The 20,171-nt window shown below is 40.7% G+C and overlaps 1 long non-coding RNA gene across 1 annotated transcript; it reads right to left on the bottom strand.

Annotated features, from left to right (window-relative positions):
* Window positions 1-1,048: 1,048 nt before the first annotated feature.
* Window positions 1,049-19,159, bottom strand: LOC142050372 (uncharacterized). The gene is made up of 5 exons (XR_012658007.1): window positions 18,894-19,159; window positions 4,839-5,163; window positions 2,729-2,858; window positions 2,120-2,192; window positions 1,049-1,336 (listed from the first exon to the last, which is right to left on the bottom strand). It is a non-coding gene; the product is annotated as an uncharacterized LOC142050372 (long non-coding RNA).
* Window positions 19,160-20,171: the final 1,012 nt, after the last annotated feature.

Below are 20,171 nucleotides of genomic sequence, written 5' to 3' on the forward strand. Positions count from 1 at the left end.
TGCTTTGCCAGAGCCCCAGGGGATAGATATTATCTATTTCTCTATTACTGTCCATTGTGCCATAGGGTGTGTCTGCAGTCACCTTCAGGGTATGGATATAAACAAGGTGGGTCCGTTGGGAGCAACCTAACAGACGGCATGAATTATATGTTAACGCTGCAAACTGCAAAACTTTCATCATCCCTTAAGCATTGCAGCCCATTAAAACACCCAACACCCAACAGACCTTATAGCTCATTTATTTTCACGTACTTCAAATTACCTGTGTTTAAGTAGATGGCTTTTACTAGTAGCTGTTAACATTGAACAGATGAGAATCATTATATAGAAGCCCATCAAAGCCCAGAAGGGGGACAGTAAAAAGGAACTAAACATGTACTAGTAGAATGATTACCGTTGTTCTCTCTCTTATATTACCCAGAGTAGTCACACAAAATATGAATAGCTTTAGCTTTTTTATATTGGGGCATTAGCATCTCTGGGGATCTTCTGTCTGAGCCTGCCCTCCCTTCTACAGCAACATCCTCCACAGAAATTACTTCGGGGATTCTTTCTAATTTGACTACCCCATGAAAAGGATATCAGAAATCTCAGGCTGGGAAGAATTTCAGAAGTGTTTATGTTTCTGGACTGGCAGCTTTCCAAGAGTGCCTGGGAGCACACTTGCTGGAGGAGGAGAAAAAGAGCAAAATGGAGAGAAAGAAAACAAGTGTATTATACAACACTCATACTCTTATCCTACAGTGCTGCCTGCAGTACATCTGCTTGCTTAGCAGCAGCAAATTTGCAAAGCAAGGGAAGTGCATATTATGGAAATCTTGTCTAAATAACAACTTGGATCTGATTTCAAGTTTCAACTCTCACAGGCAAGGAAACTATAGATAGTGGTATTACAAAGTAAAAGGCACACAAAATCATTTGCAATTTAGAGACCCTTGCAAGCCACAGGACTGCAACAGGACAGACAGAGTTCTTCAAAGAAAAAATTACATTTATTTAATTACAAATCTCCAATATCATTTGCTTTAGTAAGATCTTAGTAGTATATCTACAGTAATACATTTTATACCAATGATTTTCTTGAAAAGACAGAAACATAATCCATTTGAAGCAGGCAGAAACATGGGAGGACTTTCTGTCAGGTGCAGGAGTTGTTCTTCTATTCCTTGGCTCCACAAGTGTAAGTACAATGCTGAGCACAACACTGAGCTTCTTTGCCCTGAGCATTTCCATTCTTCATGCAGGAATACTGATGCTTATATAAGCCTTACAGAATTTCTGTAGTCTTCTTAGAATTTGGCATATGCCATCAAATCTCCTGATGGGAGGCAAGGTGCTAGAACAAAAATATTAGAAATGTTTACTCATGGCATATCAGAAAACATTGATGCTACATATTGTAATATTCTAGCCATCCATTTAAAACTGTTCTGTCATGATCTTGGGAAGATTCTTTGGTTTTTTAGGATTAGTTCATGAGGTTTCATCCTTCAAAGCTATATTTGGATTTGGGTTTCCAATAAACTTGAAAATATAGAGGATTTTGCCTCATTTTAGTCTAAGACCTCAGCTGGGAAATCCAGTGTGAATCTTACGTGCTCTGGAGTACTTCAGTGTTCAAGGCACCACAGAGGCAGAGTGAAAGAAGATTGCAACATATTATGGTCTTACTGCAATAGCATGAGAGAGAGGCAGAAATAAAAAACCAGGGTTTCTGCACTTTTATGATGTCAAATTACAGATTTCTCCTCAATAAGTAGAAGAACAGTTCTAGCTAGAAGCTCCAAAAACAAGAGGATAGCATAGCTGTAGCATAGGTTTTTTTCCTCAAGCTGCAAGACATATTAGCTTGGGCACAGTGCCACGCTAACACAGCTGAACAGAAACAAAGTTTTACATCCAAGATGTTTTATGCTTTCAGGATAAAAGCACTACATCCAAACAGTGCTGTGATCTTTATGTGCACTTGAGATCTTTATACCTTCATACCTAACAAAGGAGTTTGCTGCTACAGAAAAAAAAAAAAAACCCAACAGGCTTCACAAAGTGAATCGGATGTTTTTAATATGAAATGTTGTGCTGGATGGAGCAGCATCACAAAGGTGAAAATGCACATTACCCGGGAGAAAAAATGTCCTCATTTTCCAGCTCCATCCAAGCTTTTCTTCTCTTGTGGGTTCAGTAAAGAGGCTCTGTTGAAAAGGAAAGACAAAGAAATCGTTGTGGGAGATAAGACACTTCTAAAATTTAAAGTGAGCAGGAGGAGCAGTCAACTACCTGCTGAGCCACACTTGGAAAGCCTTCATCTAAGATCAAAGATAAAAGCCAGCAGTCAGCCAGGCTTCTTTTACAAGCAACACTGTGATCCAGTCAGCATGCTTATTATGAAAAATACCCGACAGCAACAAGGAGCCCAGCTCCCAGATAGAAATGGAGGCAGCATCAAGCAGAGGTTAGTTGCAATATGAGTCCATGAATTTGGGAGCTTTGTTTAGAGATGCTTTGGCAAAAGGATGCTTTCTCGGGAGGTGTAGGAAGTAACATTATCTAATGCTTTCTGTAGCACATCTGTGGTAAATAGGACATCAATGTAGGCATAACTTGTTCTCTACAGCTCTATAGCTTGCTGTCTTTAAACCCTTAGGTGCAGTTTAGCCCAAGAACAATAAATTACATTTATGTGTAAGTATGTAGGTATGTATGTACATGTATATATTTAAAGACTTACTATATGAATGGAGTCCTGGACATAGAAAGCTTCAGATGTCCTCTAGGCATGCACATGTGTTGTAACTCTTCATAGGAATACAGTGTTACACAGCTGGTGGAATTTTAAAATTCCATGTCTGTGGAGCTCTCTGTAAAAATATAGGCAAGTTTAAAAAATATTCCAGCATCCTCTCTGTTTTTCGTTATAAACATAGGCAACAGAAATGGATTATCATACACATGTGACTCTCCTCATATTCTACATTCAGCATTCCAAAGCTCTGAGAAACCTCACATCATTGTAATTTTTTTTAATCATATGTGAAACAAATATTTCCCATTTCTTGCATAACAGGAGGAAATTTCAAAAACCCCTATCACTTATGAGTGCCAAGAAGATGCATGATGCAGTCTTGAAGAAGCAATGGACCTTCAATATGCAAAAACCATTGATTTCTGTTATGACATTTCTCTGCAGAGCTAGAACTTCAAATTTTGAAAATATTATTTTCTTCTGCCAGAAATCAGAAATAAAATATGGAACAATCTGCAGGCTTCTTAGAGGACATTCAGAACCCTCCTCTTCAAGGTACCTCAGTAGCAGCTGAAGTATCTGCTTTCAGAGTTGCATAAATGGAAAATGTTCCTGTTATTACTTCACATTATTGCAGAAACGCAGTCAGGTATCTGCCGCTTCTCTTATAGGATATGCAATGTATATAGGAAAGCACCATGTAGTCTGTAGATTTCTGTGGCTGACCAGAAAGACATGATACAGTTTATTTCAGTATTCATTTTTATGACACACCTTAGAGCTGAAAGACAGGAATTGGAACCAGATTTGGGTTTGAATCTAATATTTTGCAGAGCTGAGGCTCATCTCTGGTCAGAACAGAGTGGGTGTTTTCAGTATCTCCATAGCCACCTTCACTGCCGCAGTGCTAAATCCTCAGCTGACTGTCAAGAGGCCAGTAGCCTGCCGTGGAAGACTGGGTGAGTTCAAGTACTAAGAATGTCAACTGTTGTTCTGGGTTGACCTCGACTGGACTCCAGATGCCACCAAGCCGCTCTATCACTCCCCTCCTCAGTAGGACAGGGACAGGGAGAAAATGAGATGGAAAAAAGCCCTCATGGGCCAACGTAAAGGCATTTTAATAAAAGCAAAAAAAAAAAAAAAACATGTGTGGAAGCAAAAGGAAAACAAAGATTTTACTCTCTACATCCCATCCAGCCACTTCCTGGGAAGCAGGGCTTCAGTATGTGTAGTGGTTGCTCCAGAAGACAAACACTGTAAATGACGAGTGCGCCCCCTTGCTCCCCCTTTCTTTTAGCTTTTTTTGCTGAGTGGATGTCGTACAGTACGGTATATCCCTTTGGTCAGTTTGGGTCAACTGTCCTGGCTGTGTCCCCTCCCAAGATCTTGCCCACCCCCTGCCTACTGGTGAAGGGGGGGAAATGTTGGAGAGAGAGCCTTGATGCTGTGCAAGCACTGCTCAGGGGTAGCCAAAACACTGGTGCATTATCAACATCTTTCTAGCCACCAATACAAAGCACAGTGCTACGAGGGCTGCTGTGGAGAAAATTAGCTCCATCTCAGCCAGACCTAATACAACCGTTCAGTGCCTCAGCCGGTCAACACGGCTGCTACATATGCTTACAAACACAGACTATGATACCCTAGGAAATTTCTATGTGACTTACGTCTTTCCATGCACTTGCATGGAAGTATCCTATCAGATACTGATAGGATCCTAAATGAAATAACACTATTTGTAAAATTACATCTTTGGGGTGGACACCAAGTTGAACATAGGCCAGCACTGTGCCCTTGTGGCAAAGATGACTAATGGTATCCTGGGCTGCATGAGGAAGAGTGTTGCCGGCAGGCCAAGGGAGGTGATGTTCTCCTCTCCTCAGCACTGGTGAGGCCATGCTTGGCGTACTGTGCCCAGTTCTGGGCTCCCCAGTGCAAGAGAGAGATGGAACTACTGGAGGGAGTCAAATGAAGAGCCACAAAGATGATGGAGGGCCTGGAGTATCTCTCCTATGAGGAAATACTGAGAGAGCTGGGACTGTTCAGCCTAGAGAAGAGGATGCCTGGGGGCAATCTCATCATATTGTACACACACCTGAAGGGAGGGTGTTTAGAAGATGGAGCCAGACTCTTCCCAGTGGAGCCCAGTGACAGGACCAGAGGCATAAACCAAAAGACGTGAGGCTCCTTCTGAACATCAGGAAACACTTTTTTACTGTGAGGGTTACTCAGCATGGGAACAGGTTGCCCAGAGTGGTGATGGAGTCTCCATCCTTGAAGGTCTTCAAAAGCCATCCAGACATGGTCTCAGGCAGCATGCTTCAGGTCTCCCTGCTGGAGCAGAAAGTTTGGACCAGAAGGCCTCTAGAAGTCCCTTCCAACCTCAACCACAATGTGACTCTATGATTCTGTATTTTGTTCTGGCAAAAGAGCAAAAATAATTAACAATATGAAAAGTGCCAATTAAGGAAAAAAGTCAGTGGTAAATTCTAGGATGATTAAAAATAGCATCAAGTTATCAGAGTTACCCAGTATATTGACTGGAAGAAGTCAACTGCTACAAAATTTTACCAGAAATGGTGGTACAAATTGGTAAGAAGACTGTACAATGACTTTCAGGTTCTATTACTCATATTATCTAAGAGAAAGAAAAGAAAACTGATACATGGCACAAAGCTGAGTAGAAGACTGCTTCCTCCACACCATCTATCATGCTGTATATTCTGTATCATCCTTTTGAGCCGTATTGGCAGACCTCAGATAGATAAGGTCATGCATTGTCTAATGACCTATCAAAACCACTTAGAACCCAAACAAAAAAAAATTATTTCTGAAAAAAATAAAGATACAGGAGCTGTACTTCTTCATTCAACATTGCTGGATGCTACTGAAGACTAGTTCGCTTAACAGGATGACTATCTTGATACAGTTTTTAGTGGTTAAGGAAACACCTTCAGGGCAAATGATTGCAAGTAATGGAATTAGTAAGAATTTCAGCACATGCAGAAGCCGAAATATCCATGAATCTGCACTTCTTTATTGCAATACATATACCAACGGTCTGTGTCAACAATCTCAGGACAATGTAATTATCAACTAGCCTACAAGAGAATGAAATTTAACCAAAATACAAGAGATATGAAGGAAACTGGAACTTGCTATTTCCTTTCTAATAATTCAGTATTCTCAATTATCTTTCCTGTCTGCCTGTACGTACTTTACCACCTTATACAAAGAAAATGATAAATGAACAAAATCAACCTCTGCCTTTTTGATCTGTCTCTTAGAATAAGAACACAGGCTGCTTTGGACAACATGGTCATAATTCAACTGAAGCCTTCCAACACTTTCTGTAATTTAAATACAACAAGAAAATTTATGATCCCAAGAGGCTAAACCCCAACTCTGGGTAGGTAAGTCTGGATATCTCCAAAATAGCATCTGTTGGAACAATAGAAGATGCCTAAATTATAGCAGCACCAGTAAGAGTCTGTGAAAGAAAATCGGGAAGCTGTAAAGATAAGTTTGATAAAGGAGAAAATGAGAATGTGAAAATAAAAATCAAGTGATTGAAAAAAAATATTCATAAAGAAATGGCCTCCCATTGCTAAGGAAATACAGAATTAAGGCCACTCTCACTGTATATTATCTAATGCCTAATTTTATGCCTCTAAGGAGGCTGATATTGGAAAGAAAATCAGGCTCTGCAAACCAAACACTTCAACTAGTTCTCCTGCATTCTGTAGAATCCACAAATCACATTTGGTCGGTAGATGCAGGACTGCAGCCCTTAATCTTAATTTGCGCCAGGTACCAAAAAGTATTCTGCCTGACTTTCATAGTCATTCTCGAACAGTGCATGGCATCTGTTCAGTATTAATAATCAAAGTAATGAGTTGGCTTCCCCCAATGCACACAAATGTTTCGATTCTTCTGTTCACACCAGTGCTGGAGCTAAAGCAGTTCACTGGCTGACTCCATGAAAACTAAGGATAGATCCTGGCATAAACCAGGCCAGTCAGATATAAAGCTATGTCTTTATACTGTACATTTTATAAAACTGGAAGCTCCTATTCCATGGAGGTGGTGGAGTCTCCATCTCTGGAGGTATTTAAAAGAAAGGGTAGATGTGGTGTGTGAGGATATGGTTTAGTGGTGGACTTGGCAGTGACAGGTTAGCGGTTGGACTCGATGGTCTTAAGGGTCTTTTCCAACCTTAATGATTCTATGATTCTATAATTCTATTTTCTACCTATGTTACATAAATTTTCATAGGAACTGAAGTCCTTATCTTGACTTATAGGAAAGAGGAAAACCAATAATACCACAAACATTTGTGCATGTTCCTATAAGTCTGACACAGCACAAACAAATGTAACCATATTTGGTAGCAAAGAGGAGTGAAATCCAGAGGCCAAGAGCTCTGGGAGTGCATTCCCACATAAGCCAGACAGCGTGCAGCTACTGCAAGTGCTACAGGCTAGAAAGACTGTTATCTGCTAAGGGTTGAAAGGGACTGGCTTTGTGACGCGTATTTCAAAAACAGTGAATAATTGGACCTATTTTAAAAGCAGTTTTATGATGTGAACACAGGTCTAGGTCTGTTCCATGCTCTATGATGACTGCCACCAGCACGCATTCTAGAGGAAAAAGGAGTGTGAAAGGCAGCCATGATACCCCAAGACAGGACAACTAAGGAAATTTCACAGGAAAAACTATAGTAGGAATATTCTTAATGCAGACAGGTCACTAATGCACAGAAGAATAAAGTGAACCTTCATAAATCTGTGAAAATTTATTAACAGGGGTTCCCACCTTAACACCAAAAGTCTTTCAGCTGGAAAATATTTAAAGTCCAAATCCTCAGAAACACTTACACCCCAAACAGTTACTGCAATTAGCAAGATGCTGATACAGGAAATAATTGTCCATGTCCTGCAGAATATCTGATCCTAGTAAGTGCCAGGTAGCACTTCTTTTCAGTAAAGGTTTTAATGACCAAGTGACCTCTCAGTTAAAAGATTTCAAACCTGAGCATTTCACAGTCTTTAGCAGCAGGGATATGGTAAAACTTCTTTTAAAGTTTTATACATAATATAAAGAGGCATTCACAGAAAGGAAGGGAAGGAAGACTCTGCTTTTAAGTAGCCCCATGCCTCTGGGAGTAAATTAAGTGGCTAAATTTACTGCAGAAGCTTAAGAGACATAGCATTTACTATTCCTTAGCAGCCATGATAAACTTCTGATGACAAATTTTCATTGGTCTTATCCACCCACAGTGGTCTGGCTTTATCATTTCAAAGTCTTAGTCTTCTACTGTACACACAGGCAATCCCATTAACCTCAATGGCATGAGAATACACATCAGATTAACTAGAGGTGGAAATGCCTACAACACAGAGGTGTGGGGGCTGAACAGAAAAAAATGCTGAATTCTTGAATGAATCAAGAATGCTCAGCTCTAAACCAAGAAACGGCACTTCAGGCAGGAAGCAGCCCCCTTCAGTCTGTGCTACAATAGCAGCAGACTCCACTTTACAGTATATGACTATCCTGCAGAGAACTCGCTTATTTTTTCAGCTTCTCACAGTGCCTTTAGAAGCACATGAACTGACCGCTCTCTGGTGTACAATCTCTGTACACTGTCCTGGCTTCCACTTCATTCATTCATTCACATGTGTACAGTATTAAAACACATTGTGTTCCACATGTTAGTCAATGGTCACATATTTTTACCAGATTCCTTCTATAAACTATGAGCCCTCCCCATTCTCCTGAAGGATTCATTTCCTTAGCATGTATTTCTAAGTGCATGCCACTGAAGTTTCTCTGTGGTTGATTTGAGCACAGTAGAAAGTCAGTATTTGGGTGGTCCCTTTGCCAACGCAGCCCTTGTAATCTCCAGGTAGTCAACTCTGTGCCAGATTTCTTACCTGTGACAAAAACGCTGATTTGCTCCAGAGAAACAGACAGCACAGAAGTCATACGAAAGCGGTGTTGCTGAGAACAATTTTGCTCAGAATTGAGGTCCTGTAAAATACTTTTTCTTAATATGTAAATCTCCTAGGCATACTTCTAAGATTTTTTTCATAGTATTTTTCTAGGTACCTTTTGTCCACTGACAAACACCAGCAACACAAAAATTAGTTTTCTGCAGCAGAGACAAACCCAGTACTGTTGCATTTCACTCATAGTGCGGACTTAAACCAGCCCCAAACTATGGTACTGGAAACAATGTATTGACCAGACTCCTCTTATTGTCCACACGAAGAGGTGGCATCTTTTCTCCCTTTACGTCTTCCCGTAAAGGCAGACATTTCCATTTATGATGGCAGGAAAGATAGTCACATTCCCTAACATCTCCAGCAAATTGTATGAATAATGGTGTAACCAAAATACTAGCACTCCTGATTATTTGCTGGGTACACATATCATTAGCTATGTAGAAGCAATAAATGTGTCCCTGTTTCATGGTGAGATATGCAGACAGCCCTCGTACCATGGCCAGCCAAGTACCCCACGCAGAATTTTTCTCACACTGGTCTCTAAGTGGCTGAGCTGGTTGACTACCCTATGGCTACTTGGCAGACTGCATTTGTGAGGAGAGCAGTGGAAAAGTGCAGAGCAAGAAAACTTGGCCTTTGTAGAGGGGGACCAGGCTATGGAACATTTCAACAACCTGGACATACACACGTCCATGGAACCTGACAGGATGCACCAATGGGTGCTGAGGGAAACTGGCCAATGCCACTGGGAGACTCTCTCAATCATCTTTGAAAGATCACGGCAATTAGGGGGGCAAAGGGTGTTTCCAAGGACTGAAAGAAAGCTAATGTTGCTCTTATATACAAGAAGAGGAAGGAGGAGGATCTTGGGGAACATGCTGATCAGCCTGACCTTTACTCCTGAGGAGGTGATGGACAAAACTATCCAAACATATAAAAGGCAAGAAGGTTATTGGGAGTAGTCAGCATGGATTTATGAAGAGGAAATAATTCCTGAACAACCTGACAGCCATCTGTGATGAGGTGACTGGCCTGGTGCATGACAGGAGAGCAGAAGTTGTTTTACCTTAACTTTAGCAGGGCTGTCCACACTGTCTCCCATCACACCCTCCTAGGCAAACTGATGAAGTACAGACTAGATAAGTAGGCAGCGAGGTGGACTGAAAACTGGTAGAACTGCCAGGCTCAAAGGGCTGTGATCAGTGCCACAAAGACCAGCTGAAGACCAGTTGCCAGTAGTGTACCCCAGGAACTGATACGGGGACCAACTCCATTTAAACTTATCATTAATTATGGGACTGAGTGCAGTCTCAGCAAGTCTGCAGATGATACAAAACTGGGAGGAACAGTTAACATACCAGATGTGGCAGCCATTCAGAGGGACTTTACAAGCTGGAGAAATGGGCAAACAGAAACCTCATGAAGTTCAAGAAAGGTAAATTCAAAGTCCTGCCCCTCAGCAGGAATAACTGCAGGCACCGGTACAGGCTGGGGGCTGGCCAGCTGGAAAGCAGCTCTGCAGAGAAGGATCTCAGGGTCCTAGTGAACAAGCTGAACATCAGTCAGCAATGCAGCCTCATGGCAAAGAAGGGCAGCAGCTTCTCGGGCTGCACTAGGAAAAGCTTTGCCACCAGGCAAGTGATCCCTCCCCTCTTCTCAGAATGGGTGAGATACATCTGTAGTGCTGGGTCCATTTCTGGGCTCGCCAGTACAAGAGAGACATGGAAATACTGGAGCAAGTTCAGTGCAGGGCCACAAAGATGTCAATGAGACTGGAGCATCTTTCATAGAAGGTGAGGCTGAGGGAGCTGGGTCTTGTTTAGCATGGAGAAGACAAAGCTCAGGAGAATCTTGTACATTTCTAAAAATACTTGACAGGAGGGTGTAAGGATGATAAAGCCAAATGCTTCTCAGCAGTGCCCAGTGACAGGACAAGAAGCAATGAAGATCTGCAATACAGAAATTCAACATAAATGTAAGAAAAAAACTTTTTTAAGTAAGGGTGATCAAGCACTGGCACTGGCAAAGGCTGCCCAGAGGTGTGTAGAGTCTCCATCCTTGGAGATATTAAAAACTCAACCGTACATGGCCTGGGCAACATACTTCAGTTGACCCTTTCCATGTGCTGGAGGGTTGTAGCAGACAATCTCCAGAGATGCCTTCCAGCCTCAGTGATTCTGCATTTCTGTTCCATGCTTCTTACACTTGTGCAGGACAGAACTTACAACACTCCCAAAGCAGGTAACAGGAAAATGGGTTGGGAGCTGAGGGGAAAGAAAGTGGCAGGACAGACACTGCATTACCAGTCTGATAGTCCCTCACAAAAGAAAAAAGAAAAAAAAAAAAAAAAAAAAGTGTCTGCAGGCTCAGCAGCAGCAAAGGTTCTGCTAGACCAGAAATTCTCCACCTTCCTCTAAGCCCAGCTTTGAACTGACATGGTAAACAAAGATGAAAATATACAGATTTTTTTATCCAGTTGAACAGTTCAAAGTTATTTCCACATGTGAATAAAGATGTTATTTTAAAATGCACGAAAGATTCTGATTTTCTGCTTCCTTGACCATTAGAAAGTCACTTTTATAATTTATAATATGAATGGAGGTTGATCCAAAAGACTGCCCAATCCAAGCTGTAATTTTTATGCATACTTTTTTCTAAAAGCTAAGCCTTTTCCCTTTCAAAAGCAAGATCCACTTACAGGAATAATTCAAGGGTACAGAAGATGACAATTAGTCCCAAGACTTACACAAATTCAGGTGCATTGTTTTTCCAAAATTCTGCGTATCCAAGATTATGGTCAGCTTTTGCTTAGTAATATGACTCTACCTGAGACTTTCCTGTTAGTTTTATACATAATTCAGCACAGGGCTAAAATATATGGAAGGACTAAATTGAAAAGGATAGGTATGTTTGGTAAGGACTGGTGAACAGCATAGCAGAGAGGGGATGTAGTTTTGTATCTCTGAGTTGTTCTGAAAGCACGAAAGGAGACCTCTGGGTCCTTCAGCTCGAAGAAATACTAAAAAGCTCAGAAAACCATTTCTTGACAATGTTAGGGAAGATACAGAGATGTTTCTAATGTCATGCAGACTTTGGGAGTAAAAGCCAGTTCATACAGATATAAGAGAGGCAAAAAAACCTCAAAGGAAGCAGATTTTTTTGAGCAGGCAACAGCCAGACCTTACTTTATTTTTTCTGTATTTTTCTGTTTCTGAATGACAGCATATTTCTGAGTGACCTTCCATGAATCGTAAGTGATACTCATTTCAAATTATGTTGTAGGCATAATTTTCTTGAGTGCCATCATAGTTTAAGGGGGTCTTCACTGGCTCAACTTTACACACAGAAGCAATCTTATTTTACATGTGCATAAAATTACTGAGTATGTGAACACCCACAGGGCAATACCTAAGCTGGTAGGAAGGTTCTTATAACAAACCTGACTTTGATATCCCTCTGCAGTTCTAACATGCATTTTGTTACAGAATTAATACATTTAGAAATAATACTTAAAATTATTTTTCTGGAACAATCTACTTTTTATTAAAAAAATGAAGCATGGTCTGGTAGTTGACTCTAATTATCTGAAACATTAACACTCAAGCTGATTTTGAAAACAGAGAAGGATGAAACTTTTCTGTTGTTAAGATGAACTTGAAAATATATACATACACACAACTATTTACCAGAGAAAGCTTATCTTTGGAAAAACAAGGTACTCAAGATACAACCCACATCCCAGTACAGCGCAGCTATTCACAGTAAAAGAGGTCTTTACAGAACCTCAGCTCAAGTGCCAAAAGCAATATCCACCTCTAGAGTACCTCTAACACATTTCTGTATCCCATCACGAAGTCCTAATTATTTTTGGTATGAACTGCAAATCTCTACTTAATACACCAGGATAATGTTCTGTGAAACCCACCTCCCACATGTGACATTCGGGCTACAGTTCAAACACAAACCTCTTCCCACTTCTTTTGCCTGTACATGAGCAAGGAATGATTTAACCTCCCCTCACATTCATTGCTTTCCTAAGTCTATCTCACACCAACTATTATGCACAAAATCTTCTTATACCATATTCATAATACACCAAATTATAAACAGAATTCAGAATATCTGGTCATGCAATAGCTGAGCCATATCGGAGACTTATACCTAACTACCTCTCAATAAGTGTCTAGGAGCTTCCCTAGACTTCAGGATAACAACTATCACAGTTGCTATCACAGTTTTTATGTGCAGTCCTGAAGAACTCTGTTACCCTAGATATTCACTTCGCAGATCAGATGGACACATACATAGATCCTGTCTAGAGCAGCATTGGAGGAGAGTGTGGTTGGTTGGTTTTCTGTTCTCTTTTACTCCTTTGGAAGCTGCTGATAACTGGCTTGCATGACAGAAATTTCCATACAGGTCCCAAAGATGGAGAATTATCCAGGACATATGGCCAGATTAGCCCTGTTCCCATTCATATTTTTTCATCTTTTGTCATGTTAAAAGCCAGATTAAGAATAGTTCTATTTATAAATCGTAACAGTAATTTTCCTTTTTTTCTTTACTGAAACAAGTTGTATTTACATTCTTATCTATCATTTACCTAAGATGTAATCTGGAAAAAATACTGAAATTTTGCAAGATGTATTAACTAAAAATCAGTGCATTTAAGGTATGACTGGTCCTGCCTAAAAGGCAAGAAAATGTAAAAGCAGACTGGGTATGCTATACACCAAATTATTTTGTTGCCTTTTCCTATAGTATACACAACATCACCATCAGATGCAGAGAAGTATAAATTGGATCAGAGATTGCCTCTGGCCTGAGAGCTTTCAAAGGTCTACGTAACCCCTTAAATCACAACGATTGAAAGAATTAGAGGCTCAGGTCCAGGCATTTTGCTGTTTCAGTACTTCTACAGGAATAATATCCTGTTCATTAAATGAAGAACACTTCACAAAGCGTAGGCATCAAGTATTGGAGCATTCTGGTTAAAGCTTCTCTGATCTTTTCAGATGGTATTCTCAATACTTCTTCTGGACCTAGCATCATTTACTTGATCTGCTTCCTACAAGAATATGGGGAGATTTCAGCTGGAAAATGTTGCTGTTAATACAGATCTTTCTGCTGGACAGCACAATTTGAGCTAGAAGTCTTTGTTTCACCTTTTATAGTAAAATATCTATTCAGCAAGCAGATAGGGTATTCCTCCTTTCTTTCACATCACTTCAAAAGGATGTTAGGACCTAAAGCAGTCACGCTGCAAGTGTGTAATCAGTGCCTCAGCATCTTAGACTAGGTAAGGATCACTGGAAGAAGCCCAGGACAAGGCACAACAAACATCCCTAGAAAATGTTGGAGTCTATATCCCATATTCCCAAAGGTGCTGACAGTACATGCTGTTAAGAGCAAAAAGGGAAAACAAGATAGCAGTGCTCTCTATCCATTTCAGATATCCAACTGGGAAATTTATGCAGGGTGGGGGTTCACGTGAACAAGCTGAATGTGAAGGACACGATGTGAGAGTGCTGGATTCACGTTTGGTGGGTGAGTGGGTCAGTGGCAGCAGTTGGCATCCCTGCCTGCTGGCATTGCCCCTCCTGAGGCTGGTGACACACTGCAGTGGTGGCAGAATGGCTCACACCTCAGCCGTTCAGCTATGCAGTCCGGTGCTCAGCAGACTCCAGCAACTGAGATCAAAGCCATTATCTGGTAGCATGCTGCGTTAGGAGTGCAGCACTTCCAGAGCTGACTAATGTGTCACTCATCTATCTCTCTTCTGGAGGTGGTCAGAGGAGGGCAGGGAGATCTGGTGCCTGTAGCTAATCGACTCCTGGCTGCATGCCTTTATGCAGTGCAGCCAAAGGAGTTTATCTGAAATTCTAATAATGGCTCCAATTGCTATGGCTCCAGATAGTGCCAAGAGCCACACACACACATACAGATACATATAAAGATGTTAGAGCATCATCAGCATGCACATATCGACATCCTAAAAGGGTTCTGAAAAACGACATCTCCATGAGCACAAAACTGCTTCAAGCACCTTATTATTTGGAAATGTTAGAGGACATCAGCCAGCTGGCTGATTGTTAGATCAGAAAATATACTAACTTATAGCAGATAGCCAGAAAATACTCCAGTTAGAGTAGTACTGGTTATATCTAAAAGTGCTGAAAATTAGCAGGACTTAACATGGTATGAAATGCATACAGAAAGGCAAAACGGAAAAAACACTAAACCTAAAATGGCAGACATGGGCTTTTTGTTCTCCTTTATGCACTTAAATATAGTAAATCAATTACAGTTATACTCACTTTGGGGTTAAAGTAATATAATGTGGCCTTAATGTAACTGTGAGTCTCAAACATTTACATCATCATGTTTAATCCCTCAAGATCTGAATACTGATTTTCTCACTCAGGAAAATTATTTTGAAGGTAATTTGCATTTCCCAGTTTGTCCACACACAAGCAGCAGGCAATGGTGTGAATTAGAAATCCTTGACAACTTTTCATTGAAAGGATGGCCCTGGTGATGTCTGCTGCTGTTTTCTATCAAATGTTCATTTTCAATGTGGTTTAGAGAGATATGAGGAAGTATTTGCATCCTCATATGAACATACCAATTGTGTCTTTTCCTTATACCCTAATACACCCAGCAATTTATGAATAACAGAGATCATCATAGACTGCCATTTTTGGCTGGACAGGAGGACGTTTTTGAGACCAAGTCCTTGCTCATTATCCACCAATTGAATCCACCTTCCATAAGCTAGGTTAGTGAACTCTGCCCATTAACATTTATGATACTTCAACATATGTTCAAAACCAGGAATTTATGTGCCCACACCAAAATCTGCTTTGATGCAGTTCTCTGCCAACTCTGCCTACATACAAGCTGCTGCTATTGCACAGCCTTAGAATTTGGAGTTTCTGGCATTAACATACCACCCATCCAGTTAACATACCTGCATTATTATTTTATTATGCAGAACATCTTCAATGCTATATTGACTTTCAAATGTCCTAAGTGGGCTCCTTGACACTGCAGTCACAGAAGAATTATTATCTTAGCCATTACTAAGTGCAGGCATACCTCAGGAATATCTAAAAAAGAATGCCAACAATTTGAAAGAGCATGTTTCTATAATTGCTAAGTTGCAGCAGAGCTGCAAAATACCCTTAGACATGGGCAAATAAAACTATTACAGACTGCTTCAATGCACCTCTGTAAGAACTACCTACCTCTGCCTACTTCAGCCAGCTAGATTTTTGTCTTATCCAGCACAACTAGCCAACATATGCTGCACTTAACCTCATTCTCTGCCTCCTACCTGCACAGCCAAATACAGAGTGCTTTGTTACAGCTGCTGCTGCCGCCTCTACATTCATGAGGAGGATCAAGGTGCATGAGATCATAGTCTCTCCCAGAAGCAAGAGCTGCCTTCAACATCCCTCTCAGTGGCATCAGAAGCAGGAAGCCCAGTCTCTGGGCTCTCAGCTGGCCGTTTGCCCCAGATAATTGTTTTGAGACAGCTTTTGTTTTTATTTGGTCATCAATCTTGGTTTGTCCAGATTCACTTTTACATTGCTGAGAAGCCTGTAATCAGCCCAGCAAGGTGAAAGTGGGATGGAAGAGAGAACAGAATAACCATGTGGCTGCAGCCCATTAAGTGAGAGAGGGCACGTTGAGTGTCCTGAGTGATCTTTTGTGGCAGAGAGAAGAGCACATTAGGCAATGGCCTTTCCACCCTTCCTTTGCCATTCAGTGCCTTTGTATTCTTTCCAAGCAGCTGCGCTTTTGTGCAGGTATTAATGCTATCCACATTCAGCAAGCATCCAGCACAGAAAACTGAATAAGTACCGTTAGTCATGTGAGCAATGCCTATAGCCCCAGCAGATTCAATGAAGGTATTCAGGCATTTAAGATATTAATGTGACTATTTGTCAGATGAAACCTGATTGGTTTGAAATTTGATGCAGCAAAGCCTCAGCATGTATCTGTCAGATTTAGAGAAAAAATTAAAACAGCAGAGTCAGTTAAAAAGGGCCAACACCTCCACATTCCTAAATAAATATATTTTAAATACATCTTTGCTCACAACACATATGTTTAAAACGTATGTAGCTTTAAAATGTTTTTGTAAAGCCTTAAAAGATATTTTCTTTTTACCAAACAAAACTCACTTCTTATAACAGCAGTTTGTTTTGTTAGTGCAATGTAATCCCATAGCAGAAAGAACACCTTGTCAAGGCTAACATGTTCATGATCACCTTATTCATAAACCTAAAAGTTTCATTCTGCCAAAGGTGAAGGTTCAGATCAACACAAGGCTACTCCAGCTGTGCAGATAATCACAGGCTGTGCAAAATTTGCACACAGGGGAATTACACCAGCGGGAATGCACATGGGCAGATATTTCTGTTAGGGCTTTCATTACTTGAGCATTCTTTCTACAGAGTAAATTCTTACTGCAACACTTCTGGCATAACAAAGGAAAAGCTGCTACCTCTTCTCCTATTAAATTCTTCTCCAACCTGCTATTACCATTACATTATTATGTTACGCTCCCACAACACATTTTTTAATTCAAAAACACTTCAAAAGATTAACACAAACTCTGGCCAAGGAAAAATCACGTATCCCCAAAATATTTCACGGCAAACCCAGAAATGAATATCATCAAAAGCTGGCAAAAATAAAGAAGGAAGAGTACATTCTCCAAACAAGTAAGAACAAATCACTTGCTGTTTTACAACTGCATGGAGATTAATACAAATTTTGCAAAAAATAAGGGGATGTTCTGGCCCCACAAAAATCTGTGAGCTCCACTGAGGTCAAAAAAATTTACCCAGGAGTGGTAAACTGGCTATTTCTTTACTGGATCAGACCAATGGCATCACCCTATCTGCAGCATTGGTTAAGCACTGATCCAAACTCGTTGCCCTCATGTCCTTTTGCAGCACTAAGCTATGCAAGTTTGCAAGCTCTATCATGCAACTATTTCAATACCTCAACACGCTTAGGTTAGTCTATCTGAGTCGATCTCATCATTATCAGGCACTACTTCACAGTCTTGCTACAGCAAATTGCTCCAGTCTGCTCCAAGAGCCATCTAGAGGGCTATCTGTAAATTGCATGCCTGTTCATGTGGCAGCTCATCAAGGAATAAACGCGTGTTCATTCTTTGCAGAATTTCTTTTAAATTGTTTGAATTGCACTTAGTCTTGTAATAAATAATAACAACAGAACAGTCTAACTACCTAACAATAGTCTGAATATTTTAAGCAATTAATCTTTCTAATTGTATTCATGAAACCTTTCATGGGTGCATCAGAGATTCTGGTCTTCTGGGCTAGAAGGCAGGCTTTCCATTACGGTGTCTGAGTTTTTAAGTCATTACTTGTTTAGAGGTTCTGTAAAATTACATTTTGTAACTGTAACCTTTTTATAGTTTTCAATACAGATCATACAGACTACAGCTGCAGTTTACTAATACCGATTGTTGTATGCAGGAGGAAGGACTAAAATCAGGATGCTCTTCGTAGCTCCAGTATTAGAGATCTAGAAAGAGAAAAAAAAAAGTGTAACTGTGATTTTAAAACCTCCCTAACACCAGGTATTGGACTGAATTAAGGTCTACCATACCACCTGGAAAGCATATTCCATTCTGTTTTCTCTATATAAGAACAGCAAAGCTATGTTTTATAAACAAACAAACAAACAAACAAAAAGCCATCTTCTCTCTGCATCCATTTTCCTGTCCAAATTTGTCTGAACTAATTCAGTTCACAGCCTATCAGGGAGAAAGTCCATTCACTTGTTTAAGCTTCTTTGCATTAGCAAAGAGAAACCGTTCTTAATGGAGAGATTCCCTGGTGACTGCTTCCCTTCCTTTTCAGGGATGACACCCACACACAACCACCGCCCAAGGAACTGAAGGCCTTGTATGTAGAAAAGTGGTGTTAGGAGAGTATTGCAGTGCTGTTAACTCCTTCTGCAGGCATTTGGCAGCCAGAAAAGAAAAAAGAGAGAGTTATGAAATCAGTCCTCCACAGACCACCTGAAAATGTCCCACTGGAGTTCGCAATGCTGATATCCCCCTTATGGTTAATAGGGAAGCATTCCGGAGCCCCACTCACCAAAACCAGGAAACTCGGCAGTATGGAACTTTTACTCTAGTAACAGTAGTGGGAAGAAGAAATTTAACTTCATAAGGATGCTGTAGAAACATGATCCCATTTCAGTTTTGTAGCAATTCAAAATGCAGAGCTTTCTTTCTAAAAGTTTAGCTCCATGCAGTGCAGGATCTCCCTGAATGAAAATGTTGCTTCATTCGCCATCCAAAAAAGCCAGCACCCCTTTTGCAAGAGTACTCTCACAACTGCTGTGTACAGGAGCACGTCCTCCCTCCCTCTGCTGTTTAGGACCTCTGCTACATCAGCTGCTGACTTTCTTTGCCCTCTTTCAAAGAGAGCAAGGTTCTTTCTCCATCCTTTGCAGCCTTTCCTTCCTGTAGTTGCCTGCAACTTTTTGAGTACCAACTTTAAAATCTGACAGCTTCTGGACTTCCTGAAGTCCCTTTTAGCAAAAAAACCCATATCAGTTATGCTGAGTTTACAGGAAGCAAATGCTGATTTCCAGCTGTTTTCAGCAGAAAACTACATTTCCTTTTATTCTTTCAGGGTCTTCCATAGAAGAGAGACCTCTGGGATATCTCTGCTTTCTAAATCAGTCAAAAACAACACATGGTAGCCTGATCAGCTATTTCACTGCAAAACCATACAGGCAATTTATTCTCACTTACATATCACCATGATCACAACTCACTGCTGTATCATTACCATCATAGGTTCAAGAAGCATCAGTTCAAAACATGCCAGCAGCAGCTTTATCGCCTGTCAAGTGGCCACCAAGAGAGCCCCAGAGATGTTTTTCGTGATAAGTCTTGCAAAAAAACAGCATTTTACAGTAATTTAAAAGAAAGTCTTGAGTGGTATTTTCAGGAAGTCACTGAATTTCCAGTCACAGAGGGAGTATTGCTGCCTTTAAAAATGCACTGTTACCATCTGCAGTCAGAACTTCTTCTTTTTTCTTGAGCCAATGCTATTTCAGACACTCAAACTCCTACTTACTCTCAGCTGCATTTCCCCAGTTCAAACTGCTAATGCCCTTTAACATCTGCTTTGGAAGCATGTGAAGATAACCGATAGGAAAGCACTCTTAGCAGAAAATTTGAAGGATAAGAAAAGGAGTCCGATAGGAGTGAGGAAGTTGTTATGCTGGAAGTTCATCTCCAGCTCAGGAGGCTCCCTAACTTCAAAGTCATGGATCTCACCTGAAATATAGCAAGAGGGATATTTATAACTGCCTTCCAGCTCCTGTTAAGTGCATGCCCACAGGTTTTGGGAGTGGGCTTT

The sequence above is a fragment of the Phalacrocorax aristotelis genome, chromosome Z (genome assembly GCF_949628215.1).
Source record: "Phalacrocorax aristotelis chromosome Z, bGulAri2.1, whole genome shotgun sequence".
Classification (NCBI taxonomy): Eukaryota; Metazoa; Chordata; class Aves; order Suliformes; family Phalacrocoracidae; genus Phalacrocorax; species Phalacrocorax aristotelis.